Consider the following 13,125-nt stretch of genomic DNA (forward strand, 5'->3'; position numbering starts at 1 on the left):
AATAGCATACATTAATCATGAATTAACTCTAAGAATAAAGTTCTATAAGAGTAGGAAATACATTTTCATCTGCTATATAATATATCCTTACTCAGTGTGGTATTTAAAGATTTCTAAAGAATTGCAAATATGACTATTAATCCTATAGCTAAATCACAACTATAAGTAACAAATAAAATTTAGCATTTATGCAGCATTTTGCATCTCTAGAGAACATATAAATATTAAGTTAAAGCATTAATGGTTAGTCACCAAAATTTTAGATGGAATCACAAGTTCTTTTTTCTATTTTACAGGCCCTGATGGGGTAGAGAAAGTGAGATAAGTGACTCATACTCAGTGGGAAATGCATTACTCCCACACAGTTTTTCTTAACGCTATGCACACTTAGCCAAATAATCCTTTATAACCAAAGTCTCCAGCATTCTCTCTACCCACACTCAGTGCCCTGTAATTGCACAAGTTGCAAATGTTCAGAGAAAATACTTTTTGTTGCTGTTGAAAATACTTAATTTCATTTGATAAATCAGTCTTTTACAAGTTCCCCAGGCAATCCCTTGGATATGAAAGTGGTTCTGCACGGAACAAACTCTCCTGATAGACAAAGCTGTTGCTTCTGTTCATAATTCTAGAGAAATAAATAATTTAAAGAAAACAAATATACATGTATATTGAGTTTTGCAGACCCAATGTCCAAACAATTTCTGCTTTATTTTTTTTTTTAAGCAGAAGGGCCAATATAGGTGACAACAGATAAGTGCTCAGAAAGACAAATAGAAGTAAAACCATATTAAGTATTCATAAAATGAATAGGAAGTAACTCAGATTCCAAGATAAAGAAATACACAGGAAAATTAACAGAAGATAAAATACAGTAACACCCAAACTGAAAATATAATAAAAATATTAACAAAGCAATGGCAAGAAAGATACTCTCACACATTTCATGTTAATTTTCATGACTTTTTGGAAGAAAAGATAATTTACCAGAGTATGTCAACAGCTCTTAAATTTCCCCTGTTTCATAACCAGAAAACTGTTCTAAGAAAGTACCAAGATGCATAGAAAAGGTTTATGTTCAAAATTACTCAACATTACTTCTAATAACAAATGTAGGAAATCATCTATATGATTGGGGCCTAATTGAATAAACTATAATTAATTTCTAAAGTAGAAGTTTATAAAGCTTTAACATCTGTGGAAATAATTTTGATAATACAAAAATAACAAGGCTAGTATAATGGAGAATAAAAAGGCACAATGCACAATTTTATGTCCATGGTGATTCTGATTATCTACACATAACTGTACACACACAAACATAAAATAACATGATATACAAGATACATACTATAAACAAAAAATAAAGCTTTCCACTCTGTCCAGCTTTACCTAAGCTCTTAGACCAAAAAGGACAGATTCTTGGTCTTCCCACCTCCCTAAACGAGAAGTCACAATAAACAGATAAGGTGATAACCAGAGGAAAATAAAAGAGTGGATTCTGTATCTCTTCAGTGCTTTCTATTCCAAGGTGAATAATGGGAAGATTACATGTTCACAAGGAGATGCTGGAAGAGCCTGTTGTCCGGGTGCTCCCCACTTCTCCTGACAATAGAGTAGGGTTACTGGCCCCCACATGCAGCCAAATCTAGGGGGCTGAAGAAACCTTCCTGAAGTATTAACATGTGCCACCAGGAGTTTGGGGGACAGAGAGGTGCCTCATTCACATTGGTAAGAGGAAAAGTAATCTGTTGCTATGGGGCAAGGAGATTGCCTGTAATTTCAGGATGTTTTGGAACCCAAATCTATGAATGTTTGGGATGATCCATGAGTGGACCCTATAGAGAGGAGCTGGACTTGCATCATTTAAAACCACAATAACAAAATAACAAACTCCACTCGAAAGGTCCAATTGGATAGGTGAGGTGCTGTCAAAAGAAGAATTTTATTTGGAAGGGACTGTGGGAGGAACTTTGGAGCTGATGGTGGAGTGGTTAGTGGCTAATCTGAAGAGACAAACAAATGGGAGAAAGAGACAATGCCTGCGCCTCTAATGACCAGTAGAGCACCTGTGACCAAAACAATAGCACCAGTCCACAAGACTCCTTCGGCTTTCCTCTCTTCCAACTCTGAGAAGCCACGAGTGTGGCAATCTCATAAGCAAGACAGAGGAAACGGCAGCCTGGTGTGGGAACAAGTGTGTGCATTTGCACACAGCCCTTCCTCTCTGCAGGCCCTCCACCTGAGGCTGAAGAGGTATGGGACGGGATTCCCTAACCACTGACATACTAGATCATTGTTAACATCCAGTAATAGTGTAGAAGCTCTATGCTATTCCTATGTTTTAATCAGGAGTGAAAGAAAAATAACTTGTTCAAGGCAGCAGTATGAAAAAGATATCACAGCTTCTTTTCCCATTTGCAACATGTCCAATCAACCAAACATTTCAAGATGTAGATGATTTTATTCTACAAGTTTTATAATTAAGGTAATTTTTATTTTACTTGGTATGTTTATCTTCATTTTATAGTATTATAAGAGAGCAAGAAATCCGAGATATTTTTGCCCAAAGATGCCAGTCTTTCAAAGGGAGCCAATATTTTAAATGACCCAAAAATATAGAGAAGAATAAAAACTGAAATATATAGGTTGTGTTTGACACATTGGCATTCATTAGGGAATTGTGAGAGAATACTTGCAGAGCAACAAAATAAGATGGAATATGGATTTCCAAGAACTAAATAGTGCCAAACAATAAAATAGAATAACTAGGAGGCACAGTATACAAGCACAGATATGAGTGGAGGTAACAGCAAAATAGCCTGACCAAGAAGAAATAAATGAATATAATTGCAAAGTTTGAGGACATAACTTGAAGAATTAACAAAGATCCTCATAGCATAAAAGTTGTCCACGCAATACACACCTATATTGTGATGTTAGTTATCTTTGATAAATATTCACAAAAAATATCTCAACACTTGCCACTCAAGCCCAAACCAACCTGATTTCAATCTTTCCCAAACTATCTCTATAGTCCACACTATAGGATGGTACAAAACTCTTTCACATCAATAATGCTGAAACATGTTAGCAGGTAGTGGCACTTAATCCCAAAATGTTCTTAAATGACATAATCATGAAGATTTTACTTTCAACTATATTATTGATTCCACTACTGTCTTTTTGGAGTATTATATTATTATTTTTTTTAGGTATTATATTTTTGAGTTTATTCCTGTTGACCCAGAGTTAATTCTTTTTCTTTTTTTTATAATTTCAACTTCTATTTTAGATTCGTTGGGTCCATGTGTGGGTTTGTTGCATGGAAATATAGCATGATGCTGAGGTTTGGGGTCCGGAAATCTTCACCGAGATAGTGAGCATAGTATTCAATAGGTCCTTGTTCAATCCATGCCTCCCCCTTTCTGCACTTTAGTAATCTACAGTGTCTATTGTTTCAATCTTTGTGGCCAGGTTTGCTCAGTGTTTATCTTCCACTTGTAAGTGAGACCATGCAATATTTGGCTGTCCATTCCTGTGTAAATTTGCTTAGGGTGATTGTCTTCAGCTACATCCATGTTGCTGCAAAGGACATGGTTTTTTTTTATGGCTGCATAATATTCCATGATGTATACATACCACATTTTCTTTTTCTAATTCACTGTTCATGGTGACCTAGGTTGATTTCATGTCTTTGCTCTTGTGACTACTGCTGTGGTGAACATATGTGTGCCTATGTCTTCACAATAAAATCATTTATATTATTTCAGCTATATATCCAGTAGTGGGATTACTGAGTGGAATGGTAGTTCTGCTTTTAAGTTCTTTGAGAAATCTCCAAACTGTTTTCCACAGTGGCTGAACTAATTTACATTCCTGCTAACATTGTGTAAGCATTTCCTTTTTTCTACAGCCTCACCAGTATATTTATTTATTTATTTATTTTTTAGTGATAGCCACTCTGACTGGTTCAATGGTATGTCATTGTGATTTTGATTTGCATTTCTCTGATGATTAGTGATGAGGAGCATTTTTTCCATATGTTCATTGGTCATTTGTATGTTTTCTTTTGAGAAGGGTCTGTTCATGTCTCTTGTCCACTTTTTTGATGAAATTATTTGTTTTGCTTTTTGCTTGATGATTTAAGTTTCTTATAGATTCTGAATGTTAGACCTTTGTCAGATGTATAGTTTGTGAATATTTTCTCCCATTGTGTAGGTGGTCAGTTTACGCTGTTGATAGCTTTTATTCCTTTCTTTTCTCCACTCTCTGTTTTATTGCAGAGAAATCAACTTCCCAGGGCATCTTGCTAGAGGCTTTCTGGTAGATTCAGCCAATAGGAGATGCTGGCAGAAGACTGGCAGGCAGGATCAGAGAAACCCAAGAGCATTTCTCTTCTGATGTCTGGATCTTGTTACTGTTGCCTGTCCACTGTGGCTCAAAGTCCTATCTGATAGCTCTTTCCTTTGAGTAGAGAAGCACCAACAGTAGTTTCAGTTCTTGCCACATAGCTCCAGCTGCAGGGTCTGGCAACCCTGGTTCACACTGTTGTCTCTCTCCATGCTAGTAGCTTCTTCCTAACCTATGACTAATCTATAGGTTACCCAGTAGCAGTTTACATAGCTTCTCAGCTCTTCAATTGCATCTATTAAATCCCCACTGTTCATAGATCTAGAGTATTTCTATTTATTGGCTAGACACTGACTAATATAGAGTGTATGTTTTATGAGAATAGTTGTTTTCTCTTACTCATTTTCATATCCCTCACTATCAACAATGTATATTAAACTTGTGGACAGCACTTCAAAAATATATCAAACTGAAAATACAAATTTGTATGGAAAATATTGAAAGGGTTTCCTTCTATTACACTGAATTCAGACATTCCTAAGAATATTGTACAATTTGTTTTTAAATATTATCCTTTGAAACTTTATTTTTTCATGGAATAACAAAATTTACCATCATTTTTGACAGAGCATTTGCATTGTGAACAAGATGTGAGATTACAGATATACAAATTGTGTAGACATCTCAGGCTTTTATTTTTTCCACTAAAATAAAACTTAGCTATTGAGCCACAAAGCTAACTCCTGTATTTGACCTGATCTGAGAAGTAGTGTATATTATTTACAAACTCATAAAATCTCCAAAACATGGGACTTAGATACCTACTTATAGCTCTAATTAAAATGTAATTCTCTAGATGGTCTTCATATCAAGAAATCAATATCTATCAGATAATGAAATTATCAAAACTATTCTTTTTCTATAAGTCAATATTAACTAGTACATTAAAGTACTCTCATGCAAAGTTTGGAACTATAATACAGTTTAATATGATGACATGTAATACACATAAATCCTTCAATGTGGAATATTTGAGTTTCATCTCTCACTCTGTATTGGTCTTTCTAAAAAAGATGCATTCAAAGCCAAAGTTAGGTAAATAATTAAAATAAAACTGGAATAATAAGTGACGGCTTATCTAAAACTAAACTTATCTCTATACCTAATTTCTAAAGGTCGCCTGTTGCACAACATGGGTCCAGTGTTGTTCCAGAGCTAGTAATGAACTCAATGTGTGAAAGGGCATAGGAGAAACACAGTGTCTAGACTAGAGAAGAATATAGTTAGAAAGCTTTGGTCATCAAAGGAAAAGGCACAGCTCAAAAATGTTTCAAAGTCCCCATGGGAAGAAGTGCCAGAACCACATGTTCCACTAGGAAACTCTTTACGGTTTCTTTCAGCAAATTGACATTACCTTTCCATAGATTTACTCTGCAATTTATGGCATTTTGAATTTGTGTATTAGCTGTCTATATAAGTAATTTGCCAATGCCTGATTTCCAGAACTTTGAGAGTGAAGGGGCTGTGAGGAGACAGTGTATTGGAACCAGCCAGTGGTAGCTCATAGAGAGCAAATTTAAAAAATTTTTTGCCTCTGTGTTACAAAGATAACACAGTTCTGGACCTAGGAAGTTCATATTCTACCAGAATAAATAAATGAGATCATGTACATTAAAATATACTAACTTTGAGTGCTAAGTTTTGAACTCAAAATGGTTACTATAAACAGAGGAGAGAAAATCTTAACTTTCCTGCACAGAGAATCTACTTAGCCCCTGCTATTCATTATGATTTTACCTATAAGAGTGGTGGCTATCATCTCTTCTTTTCTCATTTGCAATGCTAAAAATAGTCACTTAAATGATGTTAACGTCCCCTATCACTCCTCTGTAAATGTCTTCTGGGAGGAAAAATAAACCAACAACTATGTTCCTGATTTTTATTGGCAAATCTGAGTATCTTCTCAGGTCTATAATTGAAAACAGAGGCCCAGATACTTTTCTGTATATTTAAATATTTTGATGCTATAAATATTGAATAGAAATAACTCATGCAAATCATGTACAGCAAACTGTTAAGTAAAACCTTATACATAGAAAATTGAATAGGGTTAAAATTTTAAACTAATTATTACATGAAACGTTCTGAGCTCAAAATATTGCATTATCTTCCCTACTTATGTAGCATGCCTTAAATATATTCTCTTAAAAATACTTGATCAATTTAGATGTACTGTCAATAAAATCAATATTTATAATTTGTGTATTAAGGATTGAATACACATATTTTCTTCATAATGTTTATGAAAGTCTGTTAATAATTTTAAAATAATTAAAGTATATTAGTGCTTCTCAGTCTAGATAAGGCCACATTACAAATACACATGGTCTAGCACAATCTAATACAATTGCAGGAAAGTGTTTCTGCCATGCTGAAAACAGAATATTTCTACCAAAAGCATAGATCCACTTGCAAACACAAGAGTCAGGCAAAACATTTCTCTCATACAGGGGGGCAATTTCCTTCTAAATTTCTTTAGGAATTTTTTTTTTTCTTGATAAAATGTGACACTGTTTTTGTTATTGTGACAATTTTTGTGTTATTCTCCAGAATCATTTTTTCACTCTTTAAAACGTGCAGCTCGGATTATTCCTTAGACAATAACTGCATGAGAGCAGCTTCATACCATCCAAAAATCAGGTAAGACAAATTATCTAATGTTTCATCAAATTATCTTTATTCTGTAACTATGAGATAAAGTTAAACTTAAAGCTAAAAAAATACAGCGAAAAAGTTTCCTGTGAGTTTGTTCATGAATAATAAATGCAATCTCCTAGTCAACACATAGTCATGAGTATTTTATCTGATACCTCCATAAATAAAATCATTTTTTTCAAAATTTCTGTTCAAATCGTTAAAGGCCATGAATGAATCTAGGGGATTGTTACTGCGTTATTTTATGTATAGTTGAGGGAAAGCAGAATTCAATCTCTTCTATCACTGGCAGGTAAAATAACGAAATTTGAAAACATTTGCTTGACTTCATATACTCAACCAGTCAAATGTTCTGTGAATTTTATAGAGTCAACTCATACACGGCAGGGAAACTATCCATGCAGTTGCATCGAACTATTTGGTCCATTACGACCTCACTTAAGCTGCCAAGTTATATTTTTTCCTGCATAATATTGTTTGGCATCTGCATTGATCAAATTAACTGGTCAATTGCCAAATGTCCACTTCACTTTGTCATGTAGCTAAGGATTATGAGAGTGAGAAATGATTTACTAAATTTCTGAAATTTACTAATGTCTGAAAGAGTTCATATACCTGCCCAAATTACATAAAGTATACTGAAAAAATAAAACCCTCAATCATTCCTCAGGATTCCTCTCCAATTAATGTATACTCCCAATTATAGAAAGAAAAGTATGCTTCTGAAAATGGAAACTGAATAATATGAACACAAATAAGTAGATGATAAAAGCACTCATTTTAAAACCTATGTTTTAATGTATGGTACAAATCCTTGTGGTTTGTGATGCTAACTTGAAAATATATAAATACATATAAAATTTTCTCTTTGCAGAATAGTGATGTACAATTTTGTAAGAAAAATATATGTGAGACACACTATATGATTAATAAGTATGTTATAAAATGTTACTATAATATTTTACTAGATTCTTAGTCATTTATCAAATATATTTTTATTGGCTACTATGAGACACTCTTTAATTTTTAAAGAAGGAGATACAGCTTGGAAGAAAAGATATACATTCTAACGAATAAAATACAATGAGGAAAGCAAACTGGCTTAGCAACAAAAAATTAAAATTATTTTCCAGTTATCCTTAGAAAATTAAAATATAATCACCTAGTTTTATTAAAAAATACAATGTAGTAAAAATTAAAAATGGCATTGATATATGGCTGGAGAAGAGAATTAGACAGCATCTTTTGTCTTTAACAAGGGTTATGCACTCCAAATGAGTGTGCCCGGTTATTGTTGGGGAAGAAAATATCACAACTAAAATGTGTAAGTGAGTACATGTGTATGTGTACATAATCTTTAAAATTATCGTATTACTTGTGGATTCTAAAAATCAAACAAACTGAATTCATGGACATAGAGAGCAGAAGGATAGTTAAGAGTAGAGTGGGACTGAGGGGTGGGGATGGTTATTGCTTATGAAAAAATAGTATAAAATAGTATAAAAATAGTTCATATCCACATACATATTCATATACTAATTCCAGTACAACATAAATTAACATATCCATATTTTATACTTCATTGTTTTCTTAAATGTTAGCAATAGATGAAGATAAAACTTTGGAAAGTATTGAACTACAGCTGTTAAATGTCATATGCTTTAATCAGAGATAATTCTGCATGGATTTTTCTCTAGAACAAGGTTATAATTGAATCATCGACAAACAGGGTTGATGTTTCACCCCATTTTATCTCTAGCTCCCTGGCTTCATTTCTCATCTTCAAAAATATCGCCTTTCTGTCTGAGAAGTTCTTCTCCCACCTCCCTACATGTCTTTCTGAATAATTCTAGATCAACTGACTCTAGAGCAACAGCTTAACTGTCAGGTTCTCATTCTTCATCAAGAGTAAGAAATTATGATATAATCTCAGAAATTTCTGTTTTAGTTTATTTATAGGCTCATGAAACACCAAGTTTCATGAGGCCAAGGGCTTTGTGTGTTTTTTCACTGTCCTATGTCTGGCACCTAAAAGGGAAATAGGCACTAAACGGATGCTCTTTTTTTTTTTTTTTTTTTTTTTTTTTTAGGCCTAGGATAAACCTTAATTCCAAATATCTCTGTTCAATGAGTCCTAACGACTGAGTTCAGCTATTCTAGCATTCCCAAGCCAATAGTTCTCTGACAGTATTAAGATCTCTAGACCCTCTTTCTGTCTCTTAAGCCTCCCATCTCTTCTTAAGCAGCATGAGGGCAAATTAGTCCATAAAACTTCCCCCGCAAACAAGATTTATTCCTGACACTCTTATTTCATTGGTTGGGTTTCCTTTTTCCCTCCCCCTCTCTCTTCTTTTCCCTTTCTTCTCCTTTCTCTCTCTCTAGGTGTTTTATATTTGGTATTGAATATGTTTATCACCTTTAGTCATTTTATTATCTGCATTTTGCTATCTGTAAATTTTAATGCACAAAATATTTTTAGTATTAAGTAAAACATACATATTGTAGAAAATTTGAAAAACAATGTAAAGTAAAATAATGAAAATAAAAACAGTCATCCGATGATAAGTACTCTACCTTCACAGCTGTCATTTCCTCTTGAATTCCAAGTCAGCACTCTTTCCTGAATTGGTACAATAGCCTCTTTATTGGGACTGACAATATTGCTCATCTACAGTCTGTTCTCACCAGCTCATTTCTCCTAATACATCAATCCTCTGCTCAAAACTCAACACACTCCCCCTTTCTCTCAGAGTAAAATCCAGATAACCTACAAGTTTTTCCAAATAACTGGACTCTTCATCAGCTCTGACCTCTCCCATACTCTGCCTCACTCCTGCTTAAACCACAAAGTCTGCCCTGCCATTTCTCAAACATTCTGGGACTGTTCTGCCTTTTGGGCCTTGGCTAGTCCTTCCTTCTACCCCAGACATCTCCCTGCCATGTTACTTGACCTCCTACCAATCTTTGCTAGGTATCACCTCCTTGATGAGCTCTCATTTGACCACCCTATTTACACTGCAACCTATACCACCTGTGCCCTCAAAGCTGCCTCTGTTTTATTTATTTTTGCAAAACAAAACAAAAAAGTAATCTTTCTTAGATAGTATACAGTCAGATTTCTTTTGGTTTTTCTTGATTGACTACCTGTCCTATATAAACCTGTTCCAGAGTGAGAAACTTGCTCTGTAAATAGAATCTGTTTTTTCACCAAGACCTAGAATAATGACGGGACATAACAGGCCCTAAGTAAATATGTACTGTATAAATGAATGAACCTATTTAAATCACAGTATCATTCTGTGCTCAATGAAGGACACTTTATATATGTTAAGAAAAAAGGGATTTAATATGATTCTGGAGGGGAAGGCTCTATCTTGGACCACCAGGAATGGTCCCAGCCACTGCAGAACCCACTAACAACGATTTTACTCCCTGTATCAAACCAGAAATATGAAGGAGTTTAGATACCGAGAGAACCAGGACCTGGGAAGAGTGACCACTGTTTCAACTGTCCTGGACACCCTGAAGTCCAGTGACCACATTCTGGAATGAAATACCACCTTAGCCACAGGTGTTTCTTGACCCACAAGTTCATGTGCCTATTTCAATAGCAAAAAACAAGCAAACAAAACCAAACCAAACCCAGCATAGCCTCTTAGTCACTTCTGCCTTCCCAGTCTCAGGAGAGCGCTGGGAATTGGTAGAACCTAACCAGTATCCTGACCTCATGCTGCTAGGGAGCTCAGAGAATCACTTTTTAGGCTTTTCAGCCACTCTAAAGGAAAACATCAGGGGAGGAGAGCAGAATGGACCTGCCAACCTGCAGTAGCACCATAGTCCATTTCACCTACTATTTTTTTTTTTTTTTTTTTTTTTGCTTAATTATGTCTCCATGAAAGTGAGTGAGGAAGTAAGTTTTTGCAAATGTGTCTTTTAAAGATTGCATGATAGCCCATCTCACAGCTGAGTCACTATTTCTTTGCTAAAGGAAGCTGCATTTTTATCCTATCTTTATTTTGTCTGCATTCATTCATATACAGCCTTTGCCCAATAAAGAATTTTAATAAACGTCATTTTCTTTATTTTATCCTACTTTAGGGGTTTAGTTCTCATAAAGTTGAGCTAAAGGCACCAGCTTGGCTGACTTGTTTTTTCATTCTTCTTTTTTTTTTCTATTGTCTTAAGCTTTTGTTTCATACTGTTAAATGAACTAGAGAGTTCCTATTTTGTCCTGGAGTTTGTGGTTTTCGAGAATTACTAGACTAAAGGAAAATAATGCTTTTAAGTAAACACATATTGCTGTGATCTTTTATTCAGAAATATACTAATCTGCTTCCCTATTTCAATGTGCATTCACTACCACTGGATAGCACGGTGAACATGTTCTAAACTTTTAAATTATTTAAGGTATAACTTAAACAAAATGAAGTGTGTAAATACTAACTAAACTGCTTAATAAACTGTTAAAAAGTGAACAGATCTGGATACCACCTCCCACATTGAATACAGAATGTTGCCAGCACAGAAGATACTGCAGCCTTTCCCTTCACCACAGCGGCCACTAGTTGACTCTTGTCAAGTCAATTTTGCTTGCTTTTCAAACTTCTGTAAATAAAACAACACTGCATATAACATTTTATATCTGCTTCTTTCACTCAACATTATGCATGTGAGGTGCAGCTATGTTTGTGTGTGTTTTATCATTTCTCTATAGCTTTCCATCCTAGACAAATTTTTATATTGTTTCAGTTTGGGGTAATCATGGAAAATGCTGGTATCTTTTACTTCTGTATCTTTTAAAATAATCACCTGATAATGACTTTTTTGCCAGTTGTTAGAATAATTATTTTAATGTCTACTTTAAAGGTTTTATTGTATAAATATTTGTGTTTACATGTTGCTATACTATGGCCTATATAAATTCTGACTGGGAAAATTATTGAGATTTTATTTGTAGGAAATATATATGTTTTTTATTTTTCTTTTGTGTCCAATGGCTTTATTCTTAGTTTGAAGTAAAAACATTTTGATACATGGTTATAATTATCAATTTTAAGTATATATCAATATATTTAGACCCCTAAAGTCTTAGCCTACTTTTATTCCCCATTCATTTCCATGTTTCTGATCTTCATTAATTTAATCTTGGATTAGAGGTACTATTATAATAATTATTTGTATAATACAGTTTAAAACCTAGCTTTTACATTTGTTTCAATGTTTGACATTTTTCATCTTTTATTAGAAACAACGTAATTATTTCTCTAGACAATATTTGAAAGGATAGTAATTGTTAGGCTAATATCATATTAAAAGAAGTTTCAGAAAAAAATTATTAATCATCAGTAAAGGTTATCACCACCCTGACAGTTCAATAAATGTGAGTACTGGGCACCAGGGCTCATCCAAGAATAGGATTATAACAATGGTATTAATATGAGCACACATTTATTAAACATGTAATTATATGTTGGTAACATATTGTGTGCTTACAGTCTGACTCTAAGACTTGAATTGTTATCTCCACATTATGCCTCTGGCAATGGACAACTTCAAAGATGTCACAGATAAGGAATGGATCACTATATGATGAGGCTTGGTTTTCATCAGCTTATATTTGGATCTGTATATGCCTGCAAGGTTATTGCTTTCAGTATCTCCATATGGGCTGATCAAGCCAAAGCAAAGACTAGCAGACTGGAAGACAGTTGGCTTTCCGTAGATCTGCAAATAATAAGACTCCTTGAATATTCATGCTGAATTTTACATTATTTCAAGGAGTTTATCTGCACCTATATTTTTTCTCAAATTAATTGTAAGATCCAAAAACTTATAGCTAATAATAATAGAGTCTAAATAAAACCATCTTCCCTTAATCCACCGATTTATGTAAAATCAAATCATAACTCTCCTTTTCAAAAAGTAACAATACATTAAAGGGTAAGGACTATAAATAGCATCTTACCTCTGCACACACCCAGAGTAAATTTAGCTTTCCATGTGATGAAAAAAAATCATTTTCTAGGCCATCAAAATTAATAAAATATTTGAGATGAA

The 13,125-nt window shown here is 34.0% G+C and overlaps 1 protein-coding gene across 11 annotated transcripts in view; it reads right to left on the reverse strand.

The window, feature by feature from the left end:
• The window catches only part of CCDC102B (coiled-coil domain containing 102B), a 336,572-nt gene that overhangs the window by 87,896 nt on the left and 235,551 nt on the right, over positions 1 to 13,125 (reverse strand). The gene's annotated exons all lie outside the window — the stretch shown is intronic.

The sequence above is a fragment of the Saimiri boliviensis genome, chromosome 13 (assembly GCF_048565385.1).
Source record: "Saimiri boliviensis isolate mSaiBol1 chromosome 13, mSaiBol1.pri, whole genome shotgun sequence".
Lineage (NCBI taxonomy): Eukaryota > Metazoa > Chordata > Mammalia > Primates > Cebidae > Saimiri > Saimiri boliviensis.